The sequence below is a fragment of the Gracilinanus agilis genome, chromosome 6 (assembly GCF_016433145.1).
Source record: "Gracilinanus agilis isolate LMUSP501 chromosome 6, AgileGrace, whole genome shotgun sequence".
In the NCBI taxonomy this organism is placed as follows: Eukaryota; Metazoa; Chordata; class Mammalia; order Didelphimorphia; family Didelphidae; genus Gracilinanus; species Gracilinanus agilis.
This window is the reverse complement of record NC_058135.1, coordinates 233,609,134-233,632,917: the sequence shown is the minus strand read 5'-3', so window position 1 is coordinate 233,632,917 and position 23,784 is coordinate 233,609,134. Positions and strand designations below refer to the sequence as shown.

General features: G+C 42.2%; 1 protein-coding gene across 1 annotated transcript in view; it reads right to left on the bottom strand.

The window, feature by feature from the left end:
* SOX6 (SRY-box transcription factor 6) overlaps positions 1–23,089 on the bottom strand; it is a 676,476-nt gene extending 653,387 nt beyond the window's left edge. Inside the window, exon 1 of the mRNA XM_044680896.1 lies at positions 23,047–23,089. The gene's annotated coding sequence lies outside the window, so the exon portion shown is untranslated. The remainder of the gene's footprint in view (positions 1–23,046) is intronic.
* Positions 23,090–23,784: the final 695 nt, after the last annotated feature.

Below are 23,784 nucleotides of genomic sequence, written 5' to 3'. Positions count from 1 at the left end.
CTTGACATCACACTGCCTTATTGATTTTCTGGACCATTGGTTCCTTTCTGAAACAAATTGATTCTTATGTTATGAAAAGTGTCTGCATACACTGCCATGATCTTCATAGTATGAATAAAACAGACATAATTCCTCTCTTCTCTTTGGGCTTACAATCTACTACAATTCAGCAATAGTTTTCATTTTATAAAATATTTTAAAATAATATAACTAGCATTTAAAATCACACTTTAAGATTTAGAAAGCACTTTGTATATATATATATGTATATATACATATATGTATAAAATATATGTACATCTGTATGTATATACACACATATATATATATATATATAATCTTATTTGATCCTCCCAACAATCCCATTTTTCCCCATTTTACAGATGAAGAAACTGAGATAGAGATTAAATAACCTGTCCAGAATTACACAACTGTGCCTGGATTTAAACTCAGATCTCCCTTATTCCAACTCTAATACTCTATCCTAATCACCACACTAATAGATTGCTCCAGTGCCTTTTCCTGTCCATTTCTGGAAGAAAATAAGAAGACATACATCATTTCAGAAGGAGGCTAAGAAAGGCATTTGAAAACTCCAGTTGTCTCTAGCTAATCCCACAAAGAGGTCTATACATATAACTCCAACACATGTCAGTGGTGCTGTGTCTACAGGGCAAAGAAAAATCACTGGTAGCTTTCAAGGATGTCATAAGGCACAATGTTATCCGCTTGGCAGGGGGCAGAATCTTAGAAAGCTAAGGGGGCCCTGAGGACCCAATTCATCAGATGAAGATGATATATCTAGGCTGTAAGGAAAATGGAATAGCAAATCTTTTTTCTTTTAATTTATTTTGTCTTTATTTTTATGTTTGTGACATAGAATATAGTTCTAGTCGTTAATGACACCTTTTCCAGCTATAATAATAGAGTCAACTCTTGATTACTTAGGGGCTGGTTATCCAGCCTGTGTCTCGTGCATGGGTCTCATTTCTCTGTCCACCTTTGAACCATTTCACTGTTCATTACCATCCCCATCAGCGAGCACACAAGGAAAAATTAAAGGTAAGAAAATCTGAAATGTGCTCATCTTCTTACTTATTAGCAGCGCTGATTTTTGTTAATGCCAGATGAAAGAGAAGATTGAAACTACTGAGTATAAACGGACTTTGGTTTTATGTGCCTCTTCACTTATTTCTTTCTAATAGTGCTAACCGGGGGCTGCTACATAGCCCTATTTATTTATTTATTTGTTTGTTTTTAGCTCTAGGTCAGGTTGGATAGCATGATTCAAGGGCAGACAGCTTTGCTGAAGACAAAGGTCACACACAAGGAACTAGTATCAGCCACTGCTCCAAGATGGGTCTTAAACATAAGAGTAATACTTATACAATAAGGCTCCATCTTGGTTGCATCCCCAACTTATATTGACCTACCACAGAATAAATACTGAGTCACAAATTCTCACTATTAGAGATTCTGCTTTGGGTTAGAAAATAAATTGAGAAGATTGTCATTAATATTCACATATCTAACCAAGGAAAGAAGTGATCTAGGATTTCCTTCCAGATGTTTCTTTTAATATTATTGATTACTTCATATTTCTAGACATTTTTCCTTCCTTTGGTCTGCTCTCTCCTAGTTCTCCTATCTATCTAGCTGTTTCCTTTCAATCTCCTTTTCTTCCAAATGTAGCTGTCCGTAAGACTCTTTATTCTATTTTCCTTATACACCATCTCTTGATTATCACATCCATGTCCATGTGTTCAGTTTGTAGTTCTATGCATATAATTCTCAACATCTCTATATCTAGCCCCATTGTCTCCCCTAAGTTCCAGTCTCACCTGCCAAATATTCAGCTAGACATTTCTGTCTGAATATCCCACTAATACCTCAAATTCAACATGTACAAAACTGCTATTCCTCTTCCAAACTTCCCTAGGAGGGAGCCACTTGCCATCATCCTAGTCAGAAGGGGTTCCCTCTCTGTCATTCAAACCATCCAATCAATTGCCAAATCCTGTCAATTCTGCCTTCCACATATCTCCCATTGTTCCCTCTTTCTCACATTGCTACACCCTTCTCTAACCTGTCTTTCCCACCACTATCCAAATTATCTTCCTGATGCCCAAATCTTGCAGGTCACTGCCTGCTCAGAAACCTTTACTGATTTCTTGTTGTCTATAGCTGAAAGTCTTAACCTTTTTTTGTATCGTGAATCCCTTTGGCAATCTAGTGAAAACTTTCTCAGGATCATGTTTTCATATACATGAAATAAAATATAAAGGATTATAAAAGTAGTCAGTTTTATTATTTTTTATTTATCAGAATGTATTTTTTAAAGAACAAAAAAAATGGGCTCCAGGTAAAGAATCCCTGGTCTAGAATATGAAATACAAACTCTCATCCACCATGACCCCTCAATGTAAGTCCAAAGACCTTGCTAACTTTCACACATTCTACATTCCAGCTGAATTTTTGTTCTTTCCTGACTGTGATTTGCCATCTCCTTCTTCCATATATCTGTAGGGGTTGTCACCTATACTGGAATGCTCTCCCTCATCATCTCTATGTGAGAAAATCATGCTAAAGTCCTTCTCAGCTCATCCTCCAATTTAAAATCTTCCCAGATTCTCTCTACCACCATTACTCTCCCCAGCTGAAAGCTCTCTCTCTCTCTCTCAATAATCCAAGAATTGAAGAGGTTCTTAACCTGAGGCCCACATCTCCACCCCTAAGGCAGCCTATGGATAAATTTCAGGGTAGTCTATGAAATCGAAGGGGGGAATGGCATCTTCATTTTCACTAATCTCCAAATGTAATTTAGCATTTCCTTCAATTATTTAAAAACACAAGTCTGAGAAAACAGTCCATAGGCTTCACCAAACTCTCAAAGGGGTCCATGACATATATAGAAAAGGATCCAGAATAAAGAATGATAGCAACAATGGAGAAATCCAAAGAAAATACTATAGGAAAATTGGACAGAAAGAGAACACTTTCAGTAGATGGGTTCAAGGAAGGTTCCAAGGCAGAAGTGCAGTAAGGACATTTTGTGGACAACTCATGGGAGTTAAGTGACTTACCCAGTTAATATGTATCTGAGACTGGATTTGAACTCAGGTCTTCATGAGTCCTGGCCCAACATTCTGTCCACTGAACCACAGATCTGCCTCTATCAAGCAGCAAGTTATTTCTGCTCTCTGGACCGCAGTATTCTCAGTTACAAAATGTGCACGAGGTCCATTGAAGGCCCCTCTCTTCTCCTCTCTTCTTTCAAGTTCCTTTCCATCTGGACCCTTAGCATTGAGAAATTTACTCACAACCAAGCTTAAAGTGCACAACCTGTAAACCTACTGTGTAAGGTACTCAAGCAGACTATTCCTAATAAGGATTTATAAACGAAACCATAACAGCCAACAATTAAATCTAAACAGAATCATCATATGAGGCAATTTAGAGGGAACAACTAATTTAAGTTAGTCTGAAAGTGAAAATTATCATAGTCACATAATTTTTTTTTAAACGATAGAGCCATAAATGTCCTACTTTATTAAAAGGAGAGAAAGAAAAGGGGGGGGGAACCCTAGGAAACCTAGGAGAGAGGAAAATAGTAACAGCTCCAAAATGAGGAAGCAAAGTAAGTGAAAGTAAAAAAAATCTGAAGAGACACCAATAAGGGGGGCATTTTCCTCTCCATTTTATAGGCGTAGAGCCTGGTGACATTAATGAGAGTTCCATGTGTAAAGCAAGGGGAAATGAAAGCCTCAAGTTTACAACTAAGACAGGGATGGCTCTCCTGGCTATTTAGGAATAAGACCCAGGATGGCCAAAAATAACTTTGGACTGGGGACCTGGCTGTGGTTTTAAATTAAAACTTTTTTGTAACATGGTTGTAATTATATGTAAAGTGAATTGTCAACAGTTCCCTGGCTGCTCCATATGTAAGAACTAAAGATGTCCAATTTTACTAGACCCCCAAATTTAGGTCTCTTATATATCCCTGCCTTAGAAAAAGCCAATCCATCTCAAATAGTAAATCCATCCAAATAGCTTTTGCAAATATAAACACCTTGCCAACCCACCTTAAACATTTAATCTTTATGTAACTATATATATAAAGTATACATATCACCCACACAGGTTATAGAGATAGTCAATTCAATTAGCAATTCTATGAACATATATTAGGGGTCTTGTAGGAGGCACTAAGATAACAAAGAAGAAAAAAGGCTTAATTCCTGCCCTCTAAGAGCTTGGAAATCCAAAAGAGGGAAGATGATATAATAAAAATAGCTCATAATTACATAGGTTTAAAGGTTTGTGGGTGCTTAATAGAAGCTTCTGTCCTTGACTTGATTTGACTTTGTATAGATTCTTTCAATTGAGCTTCACAATAACATTATGAAGAAAGTGCTATTATTTTCCTTTTCTAGATGGGGAAACTGAAACCAAGTAAGGTGATTGACCCAAGAAGACACCTCTAGTAAATTTCTGAGGCAGGATGGGAACCCAGATTTTCCTTGTTCCACATACAGCACTTTACTACGATATATGCTCTCTGTCATTCATAAGCTACATATACAAGTAAGCATGTGACATGCTAGAAAATGACTAATTGCATAGAAGTCCAATCAAATAACATGATGAGAGATTCAAAGAGGAAACTGGGGTGGAAGGGTGGGCAAGAAATTTAGGGAAGGCTTCATGAGGGGGAGCAGCACATCTTAAGGGAAGGAAATACATCAAAATGGGCAGAGATGGGGGAAGAGACAGCTAGATAGTAGATAATGTGAGAATTAGGAATACCTAAACTCAAATCGTACCACAAACACTAGCTATGAGACCTCAGGCATAAAAGCATGTAATTTGTCTCAACCCTAACTTACTCATCTGTAAAATGGGGTCAATAGTATCATTTATAGCAAAGGGTTGTTGTAAAGAGGAAATCGAGAGAATATACGTAAAGAGCTTTTTAAACCTTAAACCTATATAAATGGTCATTAATATTCATCCATCCATCATCATCATCATCATCATCCATTCCAAGGGATGGCATGGTATAGAAACAGAAAAAGGCAGGATTAAATTAAGGAATAGTGATTACAGCAGTTTGGCTGGTGTATAGAGAATGTGAAAGGACATTGTGTGAAATAATGTTAGAAAAGTAGGTTTAAGACAGAATGCAAAGGACTTTGAATGCCAGAGTCAACGAGTGTATAGTTTTGTGGAGTAGTCATTGAAGAGCCACTGATGGAACATGTATGGAGTGGCTAAGGAAGAATTTTCCTGACAAATCCTTGCCCCCATCCTCCCTAGGCTAAGTTGAAAGTTATTTTCTACTCATCTGATAACAGTTCAACTCAAAGAAATTCAACAAGGGCATGTTGTGTACAGTTCTAGGTACCACATTTTAGGATGTTACTGCTAATGGGGAGAGTTTCCAGTGGAGGGCAACCAGAATGATGAAAAATCATGAGATTAAGTCATCTAGATATTGGTTAAAGGAGGTAACGGTGTTTAGCTCCAAAGAAAAGGCACAGCCTTAAGGGATTTTAAGAGCTGTCTTTGGGCATTTGAAGGATTATCATGTGAGAGAAGAATTAGAACTCTTTTTGGTCCTAGAGGGAAGGGCTAGAAACAAGGGGCTGATGTTATACTTTAGACTTGACATAAGGAAGTACTTCCTAACAATTATAGCTGTTATAACATGGAATGGCCTGCCTTAGGAAGGAATGGATTTCCTGTTACCAAAGCAATGATTTGACAAGCAATCATGTCATAAGTTCTAGAGAGGATTCTTATTCTTATTGCTTTGACTATATAATCTCTTAGTGGAAATACTGCTCAATTTGGAGCCAAGGTACCTGGATTCATAATCCCAGAGTTGCCACTTTGGACTTGTGTCACTTGAGCAAATCACTAAAATTCTCTGAGCTTCAATTTCATCATTCAAAAAGTAGCATTTAGATATGTTCTAAGCTCTCTTCCAGCTCCAAATGGATTATCCTATCATTCCTCCAAACTCTGATATTCTGAGAGGCTACACAAATGATCTAGGCAAGAAGTGATCAAGCCCTGGAGTGGTGGTCTAACGGATGAAGACACTAGAACAAATGATAGAGACTGAGAAAAAATGGATAATCCAAGCAAAAAATAGACAAGATAATAGATTTGGAGCTGAAAGGGACTCTAGAGGTCACTGATTCCAACCTCATCATTTTATAGATGAGGAAACTGACACCTAGAGAGTTTAAGTAACTTCCCCAGGGTCACACAGATAGTAAATATAAGGACCTGAACCCAGGTCTTTCTGACTACATTAGTCACAAATACACACAGTCCCTGCTTTTAATAATATGCGGTATTCTCTGAACATGTTTGTCTGACTACTTAGTCCTTTAAATATAAAGTGGAGGGGGCAGCAAGGTGGCTCAGTGGATAGAGAGGCAGGACTAGAGAAGGGAGGTCCAGAGTTCAGATCTGATCTAAGATACTTCCAGGCTGTGTAACCCTGGGCAAGTCACTTAACCCCCCAATGCCTAGCCCTTACCACCTTTTCTGCCTTAGAACCATTTATTTTAAAAATAAATAAATAAACAAATAAAAAGTGGAGGGGCCTGCCTGTCCTCAGAGAAACTAACAATTTTCTTTAACACTGGTTATCAGGGCAGCATTGTGTGTGAGACAAACAACCCATACAAGAAAAAGAGAATTAAAAGATAATATCATATAGGTTTGGAAACTCTAGGATTAGAATATTCTTTAAAAAATAAAACAAAACCTCAGGCGAATTTTTTTGGAGTCGTTTTTCTGGTAAGAATGGGCTACAACAAAAAAAAATTTAAAGATATTAAAATCTTTAACTATTATACATTTCAGCCTTTAGGCTTCCTGAAACTAGGTTCCATATTAATAAAGTTTCATATCTAATGACTCTACTGTTTCAGGATTTAAGTGCTTGTTCTTTTTGTTTGGGGTTTTGGGCTTCTTGTTAAAGAACTCATCTTGCAACTTTAAAGGAAAATGTCCTTTGGACCAAAAAAAGATGCATCATCGATAACAGGGTCTGATGAGTGGTCTTTTAAAACTATTCAAAGGAACTGTCCTGTCTGAGCTGTCTATTTTTTTCCCTTTTCTCCACACTGGAGCCTCTATTGCTTTCTAATTTTCATCGGTGTTTTGCGGCATTATCAACACAGCAGGGCTCCTACTAGTAAGGGCCTTGGTGAGGAAAAAGATAGAAAAGCCGGAAGGAGTCAGAGACCCTGCAGTAGCTCAGAGTTTCTCCCGGCCATGCCACTGCTTAGGCTCTTGGGGAGAAGGGGGGCAAGAATTGGGGGTAGGGAAAGGAGATCTGGATCAGTGATTTCATTGACATGTCACGCTCTCTGTCCCCCACTCAATAAACTCAAGTGGTCCCTATTAATACCAGGATCGAATATAAAATCTTGAGTTTAATATTTAAAGTCCTTTACAACCTAAGCCTTTCCCGTCTTCCTAGACTTCTTTCACCTGGCCACATTCTCTGCATTTCTACAGTCCAGAGACATCGGCTTTCTTGTTCCTCACTCACAACCTTCCATCTCCCAACAGAGGGCCTTGTCACCGTCTGTATCCCCTCTTCCTTCTCCCCTCCATCTCCTGGCCTCCCTGATTTATTTATTTATGTATTTAATGCTAATATAATATAATTATCATTGTAATAATTTGTTTATTACTTTAAAATCCAGCTCAGATTCTACCTTCTGCATGACATCTTTCCTGGTCCTCTGCTTCCCAATCACCACCACCACTAGTGCCTTCCTTCTAAAATTCCCTTCCATTTAAACTGTCTATAGCTTGTGTGGACATAGTTGTTTGAACATTATGTACTCCAGCAGATTATAAGCTCCTTGAGGACAGGACCATATCACTGTCTTCCTTCTGTTTCCTCAGTGCTTAGCTAGGCCTAGCACACAGTGAGTGACTAAGAAATGCTTCCCTGATTGATGGGCATGCCAGTTTTCCCACATAATCTTGACTTCAATGTTGTTGATCAAATATCTCTCAGCTCCAGGCATTTTCCCAAGCCTAGAATTATCTCCTCCCTCATTTCTGCCTCCTGATTTCCCTGCTTCTTTCAAGTTCCAGCTAAAATTCCACCTCCTACAGGAAGTCTTCCCCGATCCCTCTCAGTTTAAGTGCCTTCCTTCCTTAGATTATTTCAGATTTTTCCTGGCCGTTGCTTGTTGGTTCATCATTGTTTGCATGCTGTCTCCCCCTTTAGACAGTAAGCTCCTCAAGGGCAGGGAGTGTCTTTTGCCCTTTTTTTTTGTGTAACTCCAGCTCTTAGCATAGTGCCTGGCATATAGTGAGGGCTTAATAAATGTTTATTGACTGAATGACTGACTGTGACAGACCCACTGTGCCAGGAATGCTTCTGCTTCTCGGTTTCCCTGGCTTCCTTTAGGACTTCACTCATGTACCATTTCTCTACAAAAGGCCACTCCTGTTCCCTTCCAGACTCTAGTGCTTCCCTCTCTGAGACTATCTTCCATCTATATCTTGTTTGTACCTTGTTATGTCCTTGTCTCTCTTGTTAGAATGTGAGCTCCTTGAGGGCAAGGACTGTTATCTTTCTTGATACACTCAGCACTTAAGAGTAATACCTGGCATCTATATCCTAAATAAATAAATACATATAATTAAATAGACATTTAAAGATTATTTAATTAATTTTAATTAAATACAATTCAAAAATTATTCAGGGATATATATATATAGAGAGTCCTGAATAAATGCACGTTGACTTACTTAGTTCCCTGGCTGACTTGTCCCAGCTGATCAGCAAGTGGCATTGGAGCACTAAGCGATTCAGTAAACATTTCTTTTTTTTAATTATTATTATTTTTTAAACCCTTACCTTCCATCTTAGCATCATTACTGTGTATTGGTTCTAAGGCAGAAGAGTGGTAAGGGGTAGGTAATGAGAGTTAAGTGACTTGTCCAGGGTCACACAGCTAAGAAATGTCTGAGGCCACATTTGAACCCACGACCTCCCATCTCTGGACCTGGCTCTCAATCCACTGAGCCATGCAGTTGCCCCTCAGTAAACATTTCTTTAGTGGAGGGAGGGGAATAAAGGAGGTTAAGTGACTTGGCCAAGGTCCCAATGCTAGGAAGTGTCCCTGGTCAAATTTGAACCCAGGTCCTCCAAACTCCAGTCCTGGTGCTCTCTCCACTGTACCACCTAGCTGCCCCTTAAGTAAATATTGCTAAGTATAGGTAGGACATGAACCAAGTCTTCTTAATTCCCAGGTTGGCACACTATCTGTACTGTATCTCTTTGTATTTAATAAATGTTGCCACAGAATACGACTTGCTACAAAATCATAAAAACATCCATTGGAACCATTCTCTGAAAATCTGACTTGATGAGCTTTAATTTGCTTTTCCAATATGTCTGAAGTTTCCAGGCAGCCAAGGACTCAGTGACAGACCCCTGTGGCAGGAGGGCTACCAGGGCTCCAAGGAAAGGGATCCAAAAACGAACAGGAACTGGGGGATTCCAGATGACTTAGAAAGGAGGTTGTTTCCGGAAGAAGGCTCTATTCATAGGGAGAGATAGGCAGTTTTTTTTCCGAAGCAGCCGCAGTATCATTACAATAATAATACTACCTTGAATTTCTTCCAAGCAGCTCAAACTGCTTTGCCAAATGATCTCATTAATTCTCACAATAAGCCTCTCACCAAGGGAGGGGCTATGAATTATACCACTTTTTAACCCGGAGGAGCCTCGCCACAAAGGTAGCATGCCTAAAATCAAGCAACAAGTCCCTGACAGAGTCAGAGCTAGCACCCAGGTCGAGAAATTCCCAGACAAGAGTTCTTTCTTCTTGCCCAGGCTTAACTACATTCTCCCAACCCAACCCCCCCAAAAAATAAATAAATGGATTTATAGTGAGACTGGCAAGATATTACCAAATCTCAGCCCCGAGCCTTGGTTCATAAATTAATAAGCTCCCTTTTTCTATGGCTATTTGACGAGATTTGAGGGAAAAAAAATAATAACTCCTGCTCATTTCTGGTGCCTTTCAAAACTCAAATTTGCTCAAGATGTCCCTGACCGCAAGACAAAGAAAGAAAAACGGGGAGGTTAAGCTGCTCGCTCGCAGCCACATCACATACACTGACAGACAGCTGTTGCTTCTCTAAAAGTAACAAAACAACAAGGATGTGATATTTCAGTATCTGACCTACAGTATGTTGACAGGGATGCAGAAGAATGTTCCTGCTGCATGGCCAAAGCTTCTCCAAGCACAGGAGCCACAGACTCACCAGAAGGGTTATAATTTGCAGTTCCAAAGGTGTTCAGACTCAGAACTCAGACCTCTCCCCATCCTGCTTCCTTCTCTAAACATTCCCATGCTTTTGTGGTCTCCTCACTTAGCGACACAGATTGTCAGAGCTAGGAAGGGATCTTCAAGGTTGTCTAGTGAAATCTCATCATTCAACTGAATAATGAAATGAAGGAAATAAGAAGAGCTTACCTTAGCTAGCAGAAGTAAACAATGTGCTTTGCCTACGTCATTTTTCACTTGATTCCCTCAACAACCCTCTGAGATAGAGACTATTATTATTATTCCCATTTTATAGAAGAGAACACTGAGATGGAGAGAGGTTAAGTGACTTGTCTATCATCTGAGGCAGGATTCAAGCCCAGGTTTTCCTAACCCCAAATTCAAGGTTTCATCTATAAGTCTAACACTAAGACCAAGGTCACATTGCTACTTTTCTTCTCCTCCAGAACATCCTCCTGACTCAAGGGCAGTGAATCGGTTTCCCATTCCTCCTCCACATTCCCAGCCTGGAATATACCACGCAAAAAAAAATTCCCTGTTACGGTTTATCAGCCTCAGGTCAATTTTAATCCAGTTTAGAATACAGAATTCACCTCCATCTGATTGGGGAATAATAGCAATAATAATAGCCAGAACTTATAGAAGTCATTCAGGTTTGCAAAGTACCTGAAAGGGACCCTAGGAGATGGGTGTCCTGGTTAAGCCCATTTTACTAATGAGGAAAATAGAGCAGGTAAGAGATTTACCCAATAGCAGTGGTAGAAATAAAGCCTGAGACAATACCAGACACACTCATTGACATGTATGCTGTACAAGCACCTATGACCCCATACCTGACCTTGAATACAACCGCAGAGGAGCAGGGAGCAGTCCAAAGTCAGCCAGAAGATGGCATGCAAGTTGTCTTTGGTACTAATACTAGAGTAGGGAAGCAATTCCCAATCTGAACACCTGGATATTGCTGCTGTCAATTTGTCTTATCCTGACTAGATGATTCCAGCCTTCCATCTCCGAAAAACGGAGAACAAGAGAGGAAAAGTCTTATCCAAAGAGCTCTCAGAAAAGAGCAATAGTGATTTTTTTTTATTTTAAACCCTTAACTTCTGTGTATTGACTTATAGGTGGAAGACTGGTAAGGGTAGGCAGTGGGGGTCAAGTGACTTGCCCAGGGTCACACAGCTGGGAAGTGTCTGAGGCCGAGTTTGAACCTAGGACCTCCCGTCTCTAGGCCTGACTCTCAATCCACTGAGCTACCCAGCTGCCCTGAGCAATAGTGATTTAGAACCATCCTTCTGTCAGAGTCATTAATAGAGTTCTAATCTCATGACTACCACAAAGAACTAAAAAAATGCCTGAGCCGCTGAGACTTCCCTGTGCCTTATNGAGAGAGAGAGAGAGAGAGAGAGAGAGAAACTTATATATATATAAATAGATATAGATTATATATGTGGCTGAGAAGCACTCAGGCTGAGATAGTGTGGGTAAGTTGTGATTTGCACTAGAGGCAAGTATATTCATGTGGATCAGATCATGAATCCATCCAAGTAAGAATGGAGCGTGCCAATGTGAGTGACTGAGGCAATTCAAAGTTTAAAATGAAGCCTTACGACAAGAGTCTTGAGAAACAAAAACTACTTAGCCTAGAGGAGACAGTAGGATGCCTTAACAGGATCTTCATATAATTAATGGAAAACATCAGCCTACTGAGAAAGGGGCTGGTATTTGGAATATAAGAAATTTCCTGATAATGAGAGTTCTTAGTCTTCTGGTCAGGTTACCAAGGAAGCTTATGGAATCTCCTACTTTGAAGGCTTTTAAAACAAGGAAAGATTCTCATCTGTTTAGAATGAGTTAAATGTGAGCCATCCTAAAAGAAAAGAGAGAATTGAAACAACCTCTTGAAGTCCCGTCCAGCCTTTGGGATTCTGTAAGGTCTTTTTTTTTTTTCAAATTCCTAAAGTCTAGACTCCAAAAGTCTAGGCCTGCCCTTCTAGTCCCCAAAAGAATACTAATTTTCATTCTTTAGCTAATTGACAAAAGGTTCCCTTTTTAGACAAAGACCAAAAACAGGTTCAGGTAGATGAACTCCAACAGAGTTTCTTTCTTTCTTTCTTTCTCCAACAGCGAAAGCCTAGGAAAGCTGGTGGGGTCTATTTCAAAGATGGGGGGGCAGTTCTTTAGCACTTTATAACTGTTTTCAGAGCAAGAGCATAAAGTCATTCTCTCCTAGTTGAGTACTATTTTGCAATTCTCCTAGTTGAGTACTATTTTGCAATTCTACTAGGAGCCCTTCACTGTGTTTTAGATGCCCAAACATCAAGATAATAATATATTCATAGAGTATGTTCATATAATAATAGTTGACATTTACACTTAGGCTTTATGGTTTCCAAAGTTTTATGTTCTATTGTATTATGTATAATATATATGTATGTATATATAATTATATATGCCACAACAATTCTGTGGGATAAGTACTGTAGATATTATTATTCTCCCATTTTATAGCTGGAAAAATTGAAGCCCAGAGATTAAGCAGTTTGCCCATGGTCACAAGGCTAGGAAGTATCAGTCTCCCAGGCTTCAGTCCCCTAGACGTTAAAAACCTAGTTGCTAAAAGGAAAGCACTAAGACTTATAACACCCCACAGATGCCCAGGCACATTACAGGTGCTCAATCAACATTACTTAATTATTTCTTTGCAAGGTATAAAAAGAAACACTTGCAACCACACCTCAAAATGACTTCAAATTTACTCTTTTCCTTTCGACAAAACTTCAGCTCACTTTTTTTTATGTTTTAGGCTTCTGTCATCTAGGAAAGAACAGCTCCTTTCATTTTCTTTTGCTAATTTTGGAAAGACAATATTTTCCACAAGTGGCAGGGAATGGGTGATGGGGCATCAACCAAGAGGCCCATTTGTTTGTGATCAGTGAAGTTAAAACACAAAATTGAACTCTTGAAACATAACCGACAGGAAACTCACTGCACAGGAGCTGGCTCTTATCTTTTCTATTAACTGGTTTGTCTTTCCTTCATCTCCCTATCCCCCACTTTCCCCTTACACTTCATGGTTTGGCTCTCAGAATGCCCAGAGTCCTACAGCTTATATTTCCCCAAACAGAATTTCATCAGTCTTACAAAATTAAGACAGACACAAAAGGACAAATAATTCTATCATTCATTCAACCATAAAACAATTTAACAGCTACCATCATGATACAGTAATAAACAAACAAACAAATAAACAAGAAAACTGGGTTTGGAATCAGAGGGATTTCCCAATCAAATTGGGGCTCTGCTACCCACTAGCTCTCTGTGTCCTTGAGTAAGTCATATAACCTATCTAGGCTTTAGGTCTTTTATCTGTTGAATAAGGGGGTTACCATAGACAACCTCTAAGGTCACTTCTAGATTTAACTCTGTGAGTCTATGTGCAAGATTTAGCGATCGATACCCAATGTGGGGAACTCAATTAAGAAGACCCATAAGCAATGGGAGGATGGGGACCTCGACTCTTTTTTTTTTTTTTTTTTTTTTTTTTTGGTCTCTGTCTCCACAGTGCATGGCTCAGAGGGGCAGCTAGGTAACTAGAGGTCCTGGGTTGAAAACTGACCTTAGATACTTCCTAGCTATGTGACCTTGGGCAAGTCACTTAACTCCCACTTCCTAGCCCTTATTGTGCTTCTATCTTGAGATCAATACACAGTATTGAATTCTAAGACAGAAGGTAAAGGTTTTTAAAAATAAAATTAAAAATGTATGCTCAATAAGTTGATTTATATTCTCCTCATGGATCTTACAATAAATATTATTCCACAGATTCCTAAAATTAAATAAAAGTTGTTTCAAAATTCACAACATAATCTCCTTTCTCTGAGGGACCAGCAATTTATTTTTGGTTTTAACATATACTTTAAATTGTTCTGTTTGTATTTCTATTAAGCAAGCTACTATCTTTGCTATCTGTTCCTCTCTCCCACTTGAAACCAAAATAGAAAGAAAGACTAAAATGTGCCTCAATGCAGACACAATATCTAAGCTTAAATGACCTAAATTTTACCCTTTTGGACTCCCTCCTAACACATTTTGGTTGACTTGCTTTTCAATGGACAGATAAAAATTGGAATTTCATCAGAGAAAGCCTAAAATTTCTTCTTCCTTTCTTCTAAAATTTCTTCTAAATTGTTAGGAATGGGGTGGGAGGCAAAAAGGTGGATTGGTAGATAGAGAGCCACGCCTGGAGACAGGAGGTCCTGGTTTCAAATCTGGCCTCAGGTCCTTCCTAACTGTGTATCCCTGGGCAAGTCACTTAACCCCAAGTACGTAGGTCTTACTGCTCTTCTGCCTTGGATCCAGTACTTACTACTGATTCTAAGACAGAAGGTAAGGATTTTTAAACAATTGCTAGGAATCTTGTATCAAGAGGGGGGAAGGGGGCAAAAAGACTATTGGAAAAGTATTGTTTGAAACTTTCAGGGGAGAAAAGACTGAGGGCAAAATTGGAACACGAGAGAAAAGCCAAATTGAGAATGTAATCCTAGTCTGTACAGTAGATTATTTTATAATGCATCATCCTGAATTGACCACGTGCCTATATTGGGTATGTCAATGTTGGAAACTGTTCAGTATCAAGTTAATATGTTTAAACAATACGTTCCAAAATATGCAAACCTTTTAAAAGCTATCATAATACCACATGATGATTTTTATTTACATGGTGCTTCCATCCAGAAAAAACTCCCAAGCCTTAGCAGAATACCATTCACCAGGAAATGAAGCTTGGAATAGACGAAAAATACCAGCCCATGTCTGCCACACGTCACCCATAAGCATTTTGTGAGAGAGGGTAAAGTAAGAAAATGTAAAAAAAAAAAACAAAAAAAACAGAACATCATGAGGAAGGAAATACCATTGCCCAGCTGAGAATCAGACCTAGAGATCCAGAATGATTACATAAAGGACTACCATGTATGAAAATTTGACCACCGGTATGATAGACTGGTTTTCCCATAGTCCTCCTACTTAGCATTTGAGCTTCTTTAGTTCAATCAAACTTGGTCTGATGTTCTGTATTATATTCTGTCAGAACATGAGAGGAGAAAGGAAACCCAGAACACTATGCCCATAAAGGACAAAGAGACATTAATACCGGGTTAGTATAAGGATTTCTCTGTGGTTTCAAATGAGTGCTTTTGCAAGTTTGGGGTAAAATATGAAAATAGCATGAAAAAGACTCCCACATACCTATGCCCTCCTTTGCTAAAAGGTAATCAAAAGCACTGAGGAGGCCTTGCCTGGGCATTTTTTAAAGCTATGTATTTGGGAATCATGAGCATGGAAATAAGGATTAGGGAATATATTAATATTGTCAAACAAAAGGAACTATGCCTAAGTACACCCTGTTGGTTTATTTTTAATATGGTTTATTAGTTTATAATAGATTCTAATGTTGACAATTAACCTCAGAAAATCATTCACATTCTGCACCAACCCCCTTCCAAAGCCAAATGCCATTTTTTTTGAGTAAGGAGTAAAATGTGAGTGATATATGAGGGGGTCTCAGAGAAACAAGAAGAGATTCTGAATATAAACAAGCCATCATTCTGGTAAAAGGAAATACAAACAACCAGAATAAAAATAGTTGATGCACAAAAGCCATAATGAGGGGGTAGCTCAAAAAATAACTTCTACTTTGAATGGTTTGGATGAAATACAAATTATCCACAGAAAAGTGTGGACTGGCATAAATGTTTGTACAAAATTATAAGTGTATTTTGAGAAGTATGCAAGAGGCAACCGCCTGCATGATGCACAAGGTCCCAGCAATGCTCTGCCTAAGTGCTAGTGCACAGAGTCCAAACCACTGCATTTTAATTACCATGCAGCCTCAGATATATTGCCTTTGATATGGAAATGTTCTTGTTCTCTCATCTTCACATATGGTCTCATGCACAGAAATCTTTATCTGATTCATAAAAAATAAACTAGAATCCAATCTCAACACCTGACCTCGGTGCTTAGAAGTTTTTTACTAAGCATGGTGTCACTATAAAAAGAATGGCTAATATTGGTGTAAAGTTGGATATTTTGAGCAATGATATTAAGGATTTGCTGTTAAGGACTGAATCAATACTGGATCTCTGAGGTTTGAGGGTTTCATGTTGCCTTAGGTTAGACTACCACAGATAGGAGGAATAACAGACCAGCCCCTGTTTGGAGGTGAGAGAGTCAATAGCAGATTTAAATGAGATCCTATCTTCTGACCTCCACCCAAAATGCTTCCATGGATATTTTGCCCTAACGGTAGTCAAGGAAAGCTCAAAATCTGAAAAGCTCCAAATACATTTTCTGGTTTAAGCCAAAAGGCAAATATTAAACGGAGTTGCCCTATCCATCTAAGCAAAATAATTCTCCGAGAGATGGAGTTAACATTTGAGGAGATTAAGTCGTTCACCCTCTTGTACAGAATTGGGAAAATGAGTATACTGCTCCTATAAGTGGATAATTAATATATAATAAGAAGCTCGTGAAAGGAATGAAGTTTCTTGATCAAATGCATACCAAAATAATTGATTTTCAGACCAAAACTGTGGGACCCCAGACTGAGAAGTATGCACTCTGTGTGTAAATGTGTTTCCTTCTAATGGGACTTATTTTCTCATTTTAAAAACAAAGTGGACCAACATGAGACATAGACATTTTTTTGGCACTGAGCATTTTCACAGTCAACTTAGAATGATGGATGTTATGATGGAAGGTAGCCTAATAAGTTCTGATTCTTGCGGGGAGGGGTTGGGGAAGAGAAGGGATGGCACTCCCTAAAGAAATAAGCAAACCAGATCCAAGGATGAAAGATCCATTTCTTGCCCCAAGAGTCAAGGACTTTTATTATTATTTTTTTTTGGCATTTTTTTTCTAAATACTTTTGACTCTTCCTCAAAATTCCCTATTCAAGTCTGTTCACTCTGATTCTCAAATAGCCAATGTGGCCTAATAATTTTGAAATCACCGAGACTGATTTTAATATAGAGTGATATGACCCACATAACCTCGTGACAGTAGATAAGCCAGTCCATCTGTGAATCATCTTGCTTCGGGTTATCTGTGTTTTATCATTTCTAGTACCTGTCTGTGCCTGATATGGTACTCTCAGACACATTAGCCTGATGGAATGTTTCACCTGACTTCAAAAACGCCAATTGATATATGGGCATCTCATACTGTATTTAAACAAATAGCTCTTTGATAAACCAAATTTTCAGGCATCTTCCATTTTATGCAATGTCTAGCCTGTGAAGTTTGCAAAGGCTGAAACAAATCTGAATATAATTCTGCTATGGATGCTTTCTCTAGCAAGGAAAGGCATTCCAGCTCAGAGGAAGAAAAATAGCCTGATAAAACTGAAGAGTAGAGACAAAATAAAAGGAAGATGGCAAAAGCCAGTGTGTACTGACTCTTCCTCAAAAGGAAATTCATTTATTCCGTACCTATTGTACTAATTGAAAGAGAATTATTTAAAACTTCACTGACTCTTTGAATAGAAGATGGATATATGTAGCAATTTCATCAATACCAAGTAACCCAATAGTTCCTAAAAGAGGTCAAGCTAGAAAAGGACATGAAGCCACAACCATGTCACGAGCATTTATGATTTATCTTTTAAAGAAATAACAGTTATCTAAAGCCATTTTAAAGTGGCACATGCTAGTTCCAGGAAGCATGTTTCAAATGTCTCTGCTGCTTTTCTGAGGGGAAAAACCTATATTGTTTTCTGAAACTAATGGAAAAATATATAATGCATAAGATGTGTCCCCCAAATTTCTCCTCTCGACTATGTAATTCATGATAGCTTCAAGTTAAAGGTTTTGGTACCTGATATTCCTTTATCAGCTTCTGGGTTTTTTCACAAAATAAATGTTTAACAATATTCATACCACAGATTGACTATAGAATACGCAAAACGATAAGATCATGTCATGCCCCCTCCTCAGCCTCAGGGGGGAAAAAATCAACAAATTATGCTGTATTAAAAAAAAAACAAACAAATGAAATGCTATATGTTGATAACCACATATATAATAAAGCCCTCCCTTGCCCCTAGTTTAGCAGTACAGTATCTTCACTATTGGGTTGCAAAGAATATGGGGGAAGGGGGATGGGAAGTGTTAGCAAGAGTGAGAAATAGGCAAGAAAGGATGTCAGTTTGCTTAAGGGATTAAGGACCTGGCATTTGATGTCTGCATTTCTGGTCACTGCCTTTGGTAAGAAGCTGCATCCTGGCTTCTGGAGCATATATGCCTTGGAGTTTTTTAGACGGGCCAAGAACCGCCTGAGATCTGCTCTCCTAATTTATTAGGCCCTCAAAAGCCTGTTGCCTGTGTGCTCACACGTGCACAGGAAGATTGCCACAAGATCACAGACATCACACGTATGGATGGATGTAAATAGAGATCTCTATCTTCACCAATACATCTGAGAACATTTCAGTAAAAACTTTTCCCTATTTTTAACTTCAGGACCAAAGAAAAGGGGTGGGGGGGGGGGAGAGGGGAAAGAGAGGGTGTCAGTGGCTAGTCCTTAGTCCATAAATGTTGTCGATTGTCCCTCTATTTCAAAACAAATATTTCTTAGCCCCAGAGAAATGGGCCTGCCCGGCCTGCACTCCTGGTTGCCTCCAGAGGAAGAAAACCTTACAGTTCTCCTTTTTTAAAACTGGGGAGGGGGCACCCCTGCGGGAGAAGGGCGCTGCAGAAAGGGGAGACAGATAGCCGAACACACGAACTGAAAGGAGTCACGTTAACTACCGGGAGCACGGAAAGTGTGGCCTAGACGTTTAGGAGAACTCGAGCAAGGAGGGAAAGGGCAAGCTAAAGTGTTTTCCCTCTTTCCAAGGTGCCTGCAGCGAGTGACCTGCCAAAGGTCACGGTCACGGTTACAGAGAACTTACTCCTAGGTCTGACACCGCCGAGTGGAAGCTGAAGGGGGCGGGGACGTGGGCCTGGAGAAAGCTAGGGCCACCAGGCTGGGTGGGGACAATGGGGACAAGCAGCTGCTGTTCCCCCTGTGCCAAGGAGGCTGAGAGGGGAGAGGGGGGTAGGTTAGGGAATGGGGGGGAATGAGGACAATGGTGGGGAGGTGGGGGAGGTTCGAGGAAGATCTCCGGAGCCGAGCTGGCCCGAGCTCTCTCTCCATCAGCCTTTCTCCCCTCCCCTCCCCTTGGCCCCACACCGGCCGCACCCGCTCGGCCTCGAGGGGGAAACTTGATGCTGCAATCAGGGCACCGAGATTTACTAGGACAGGGGCCCGCCCGCTCCGGGCGCATCTCCTGGGATGCTCGCTGCCTTTAGCTCGTGCCGGCTTGCCTCCCCTACCCTGTCAGGAAGGCGTGGAGGGGATTCACGAAGAAAGGAAAGGGGCCGGGAGAGAGCACCACCTAACTCCGGGAACTCGAAATCGGGCCCTCCCCTATTACCCCACAGCCTCCGCCGCCGCCGCCGCCGCCGCCACCCCGGCTACCTACCCCCTTCCCAGCCGCCGCCCGAGTGCCTGCGGGGGAGTCCCAGAGCATTAGATACTGGCAGTCCCCTCTCCGGGACTAGCCCAGGCTAGGAGGAAGGAGACCTCCTTCCTGACAGACTGTTTCGCTTTTTATTTCTTTTTCTCCTCTCTTCCCTCTCTTAGCCCGCACCCGGCCAGGTCCGCTGCCCACCCGGCTGTAAATTAATCCGCTCCTCCTCCTCCCCAAGGGCTCTTCCCTGCCTGGGGGGCAAGGGGAGGAGAAAGAAGGATGGAAGCTGGCAGGCAACCCTGGTCCCGTTGGTGTCTCCCCTGCCCTCAGGTTCCCTCCCCTGTGCCCAGCGTGTCGGGCCGGGCAGAACCGAACCGGACCGGACGGAAGGGGCCGGCCCGAAGTCCCTACAGCTCTGGCCCGGGGGGCGCAGGGGACTATGTGCTGAGTGCGCAGGCTAATTATATACGTGGCATTTGGGTCCTGGACGGCCCACGGACACCTTACCTTATGAGGAATAGTCAGCCCCAGCAACTGTTCAAAACAAAATGCCATCGCGGGATCAGCTTCGCCCGCGCCGGCCAGTCAGCCCGCCCGCCCGCCCGACCGGGGATTGCTTCCCCCCCACAGCCTGGCGCACTCAGCGCAAGAATGTGGCCTGGGGAAACAAAGTTGTGGGCAGCTGCAGGGACCGGGAGGAACGGGCCGGACCGGGCCAGGCCAGGCCGGGAGGCGGGCACAAGAGCGGTGCCTGCCAGGTGGCCCGCTCCCTCCGTGCACTCTGCAGCCCCAGCCGCTGACCTCATTATTTTCCCCTAAAATCCACCTCCTATAAATAGGCTAGGTGGTGGGTGGTGTTTTTTTTTCTTCTTGGTACTAGAATGAAATGCTAGGTATGGTTACTATTTATAATGAGCGGATGATAATGCAAACTGAGCCACACGAAAGGGTGAAGGTGCCCAGGAGGGGGAAGAGAGACGTCCACACCCCCTCAGCCAAAGCCCAAAGCCCGCAGGAGACGGAGAGCAACGCCGGCGAAAGCGATGCTAGATGAGGAGCCTTGTCCCCGGGGCTCGGGGGCATAGCCCGCAGCCGCCGAGAAGCTGGAATGCACTGGGAGTGCAGTTTATTGGGAAACTGATTGGAGTCTGCAACTCCGCCGGCCCAGCACAAGCCGCAGCGCAGCAGGGAGAACTTGTCTGAGTCTGGGTAATGCCTAGAGGCTCAAACTTGAAGAATAAAGTAGCCAGGGTGGAAAAGAAGTCCCGAGGACTACGTCTCAATCTGGCCCTTCCTAGGTCACTAGTTTATTCCAGCCTCCTAATACCACGTCTGGAAATTCTAACTAAATAAAGATTTTCAAATTCAACAATGCTAAAATAAACAAACAAACAAACAAAAAAGCCGCCAACAAATTGTTCTTAACTACTCCTATTATGCTAATTTTCTTTAAAAAAAAAAAAAAAAAAAAAAAAAAGCTTGACCGGACTGCACGGCAGAGAGCAGGCAGCGCACGGCTACTCTGGCCTCTGCAGCACCCCCTCCTCAAAACCCCCCAGGCCGCTGCTCCCCCGCGCCCAGACACAACACTAAGCCTTTCCACGAGCCCTTTCCAATCTCTGTCCAGTTCTCCAAAAGCGAGGGAAAGCAAGTCTCTCGGGAGCGCAACGTGTTCAGCACCCGAGTAGCTGAACTACCCCGCAGTCAGGGCCCGGAGGCCCTGAACAATTTAACTCAGTCCTGGAGAACCGGGAGCTGCCCCGGCTAAAGTGTGCAGCCCCGCAGAAGCCGCAGACGACTGAGCCACCGCTCTTAGTCACTCGCAGAAAAATAGAACAGGAGCTGGGAGAGGAGGGGAATGCCCTAGCGGAGCCTATATCTGCGCTCTGCATTCAGGCTGTCTGTCCGGACCCCTTTCCTACCACCATCATACAAACTCGGCCAGAGCCAACCACTGTAGAGCTGCCCCCTCCTATAACATCAACAGTCAGCTGTCCTGGAATGAGTTAGAAGAATTACCATCAATTCTGGGACTGGCTTGTTTAGGGTTCGGTTTATTTATTCCGGGAAAAAAATCATGAATGAAATATCAGAAAATTGGGCGGGGGGTCAGGAGGGAGGCGGGGGAGAGAAAACCGAGGAGAAGTGAAGCTGGCCGGAGGCAGGTCGCACCGTGTCCAGGCACTTGGGGTGGCTAGGGCCAAGAGGAGGGTAGGGGGCAAAGGGGGAGGCACACATATTTTCTAGCGATCCGGGTTTTCTATAAACTCAGGGCAAACCTGGCTGCAGCTGAACCGGGGAAGGAGATATACCACTCTGTACTTCTCATAGTAACCGCGAATAGCATCCCAAGTTTACAAACCAAAAATAGGGGGGCGGCGGAGGTGGGGGGGGGGGAGGAGGTGAGGAAGTAGAATGATAAGAAGCAGAGAAGCCCAGCCCCTTCCTACCGGGCAAACATTAATGGCTTCTGAAAACTGTGCCCAGGCATTGATGAGGAGAAACATCTCAAAACTTTAAAGGAAAACAAAATCGCTAGGAAACTTATTTTGCATTAAGTCTGTATTTGGGGGAGATTAGAAGGGGGGGATGTTGTTCACAGCTCTCCAGGAAAGCCCGATTTGTCCAGGTTTGGGCATTGTCTACTTACTTTCGGATCAGCCCCTGGGTAAGGGTTTCTCTTAATTTACGGTTTATGCATTCTTTAAAGGTCGATTTACATGACCTCCGGCTACAACTAAGGCAGCCCAGAAAGGCTCAGCAGCCGTCAATCGGCCAAACCCGCAATTATAACAGCCTTCCCTCCCCTTTCTGTCGGTGGGGATGGAAAGGGCTCTCCTGGGGTGAGTCGATTGGTCTGGTTTATTGTAGCTTGGTTTTAGTTTTGTTGTAGTTGTCGTTGCTGTTGAATATCACGGGCTGGGATGTGGTATGAGTTAGAAAGTTTTGTAGTCTAACTTTCTCCAAACCTCTGCCTGCAGAGAGATAAGAAGGCTCGACGCTGACAAAGCCCCGGGACGCTGCCCTCTGGTGGTAACGCAAGGCATTACCGCCCACTGGTCCAGTCTGAATACAGAGTACACACGCATGTATATATAGATACACCACACACACAAAAACACACGGAACTACACACAGAGCTACAGAATCTTCCTCGACTATACACTCAAGGCAAACTTTGATGAAATCACCTACCTCAAACTTCAGGGAGTCTTAACAACCCATCCGCAAAGCCACCTGACCTCCTTTCCATATCATTTGTATTTATCTATTTCATATGTATATAAACAAATACTTGTGGGCAAGGGAGGCGAAGGAGGAATAAGGTGGCCGGAAAGAAAAGGCAGATTTCCAGACGGATACTTAGGATGGCGAGAATAGCTTTCTGTTTTCAAAGGTTGCTCTGTCTGCCTCTCTCCCTGCCCCTTCTCCTTAGTTTCTTAAGCACAGTTATCTACAGCTAGACCATGTGTTTTCTCGCAGCAGCGGATCTTAAGGGGGGGAGGGGGGAAGCAGAATAAGAAAGACAGAAGCCCGCCACACAGATCTGTCACCACCTCTGAAATAGGGCACAACTCTAAGGGAGAGAGACGCTGCAGCCTCCGGGTCCGTGCGGCTGGGAGCCGGAGGCACCCGGGACCCGCTTTCCCACCCGCCTTCCCCAGCCCCAACTCCCGGCTCCGCTCCGGCCCGGCTCCGCCGCGCTCCCTCCCCCTACCCCCCACAGCCGCCCGCCCCGCCAAAGTCCGGAGACTGAACTGGCCAAGGCTGCCGGCAGCTTCTAGGCTCAGCCTCCCTCCCTGACCCGGCTGCCATCGCTCCCCACTCATCCCACCTCCGGGCCGGGGAAACTAAACCCAGAGCCTCGGGGGAGGCGAGGGAAGATGAAAGTGGGGAGGCGGGCAGCCGGAGCCGCTCGCTCGGAAAGAGGGG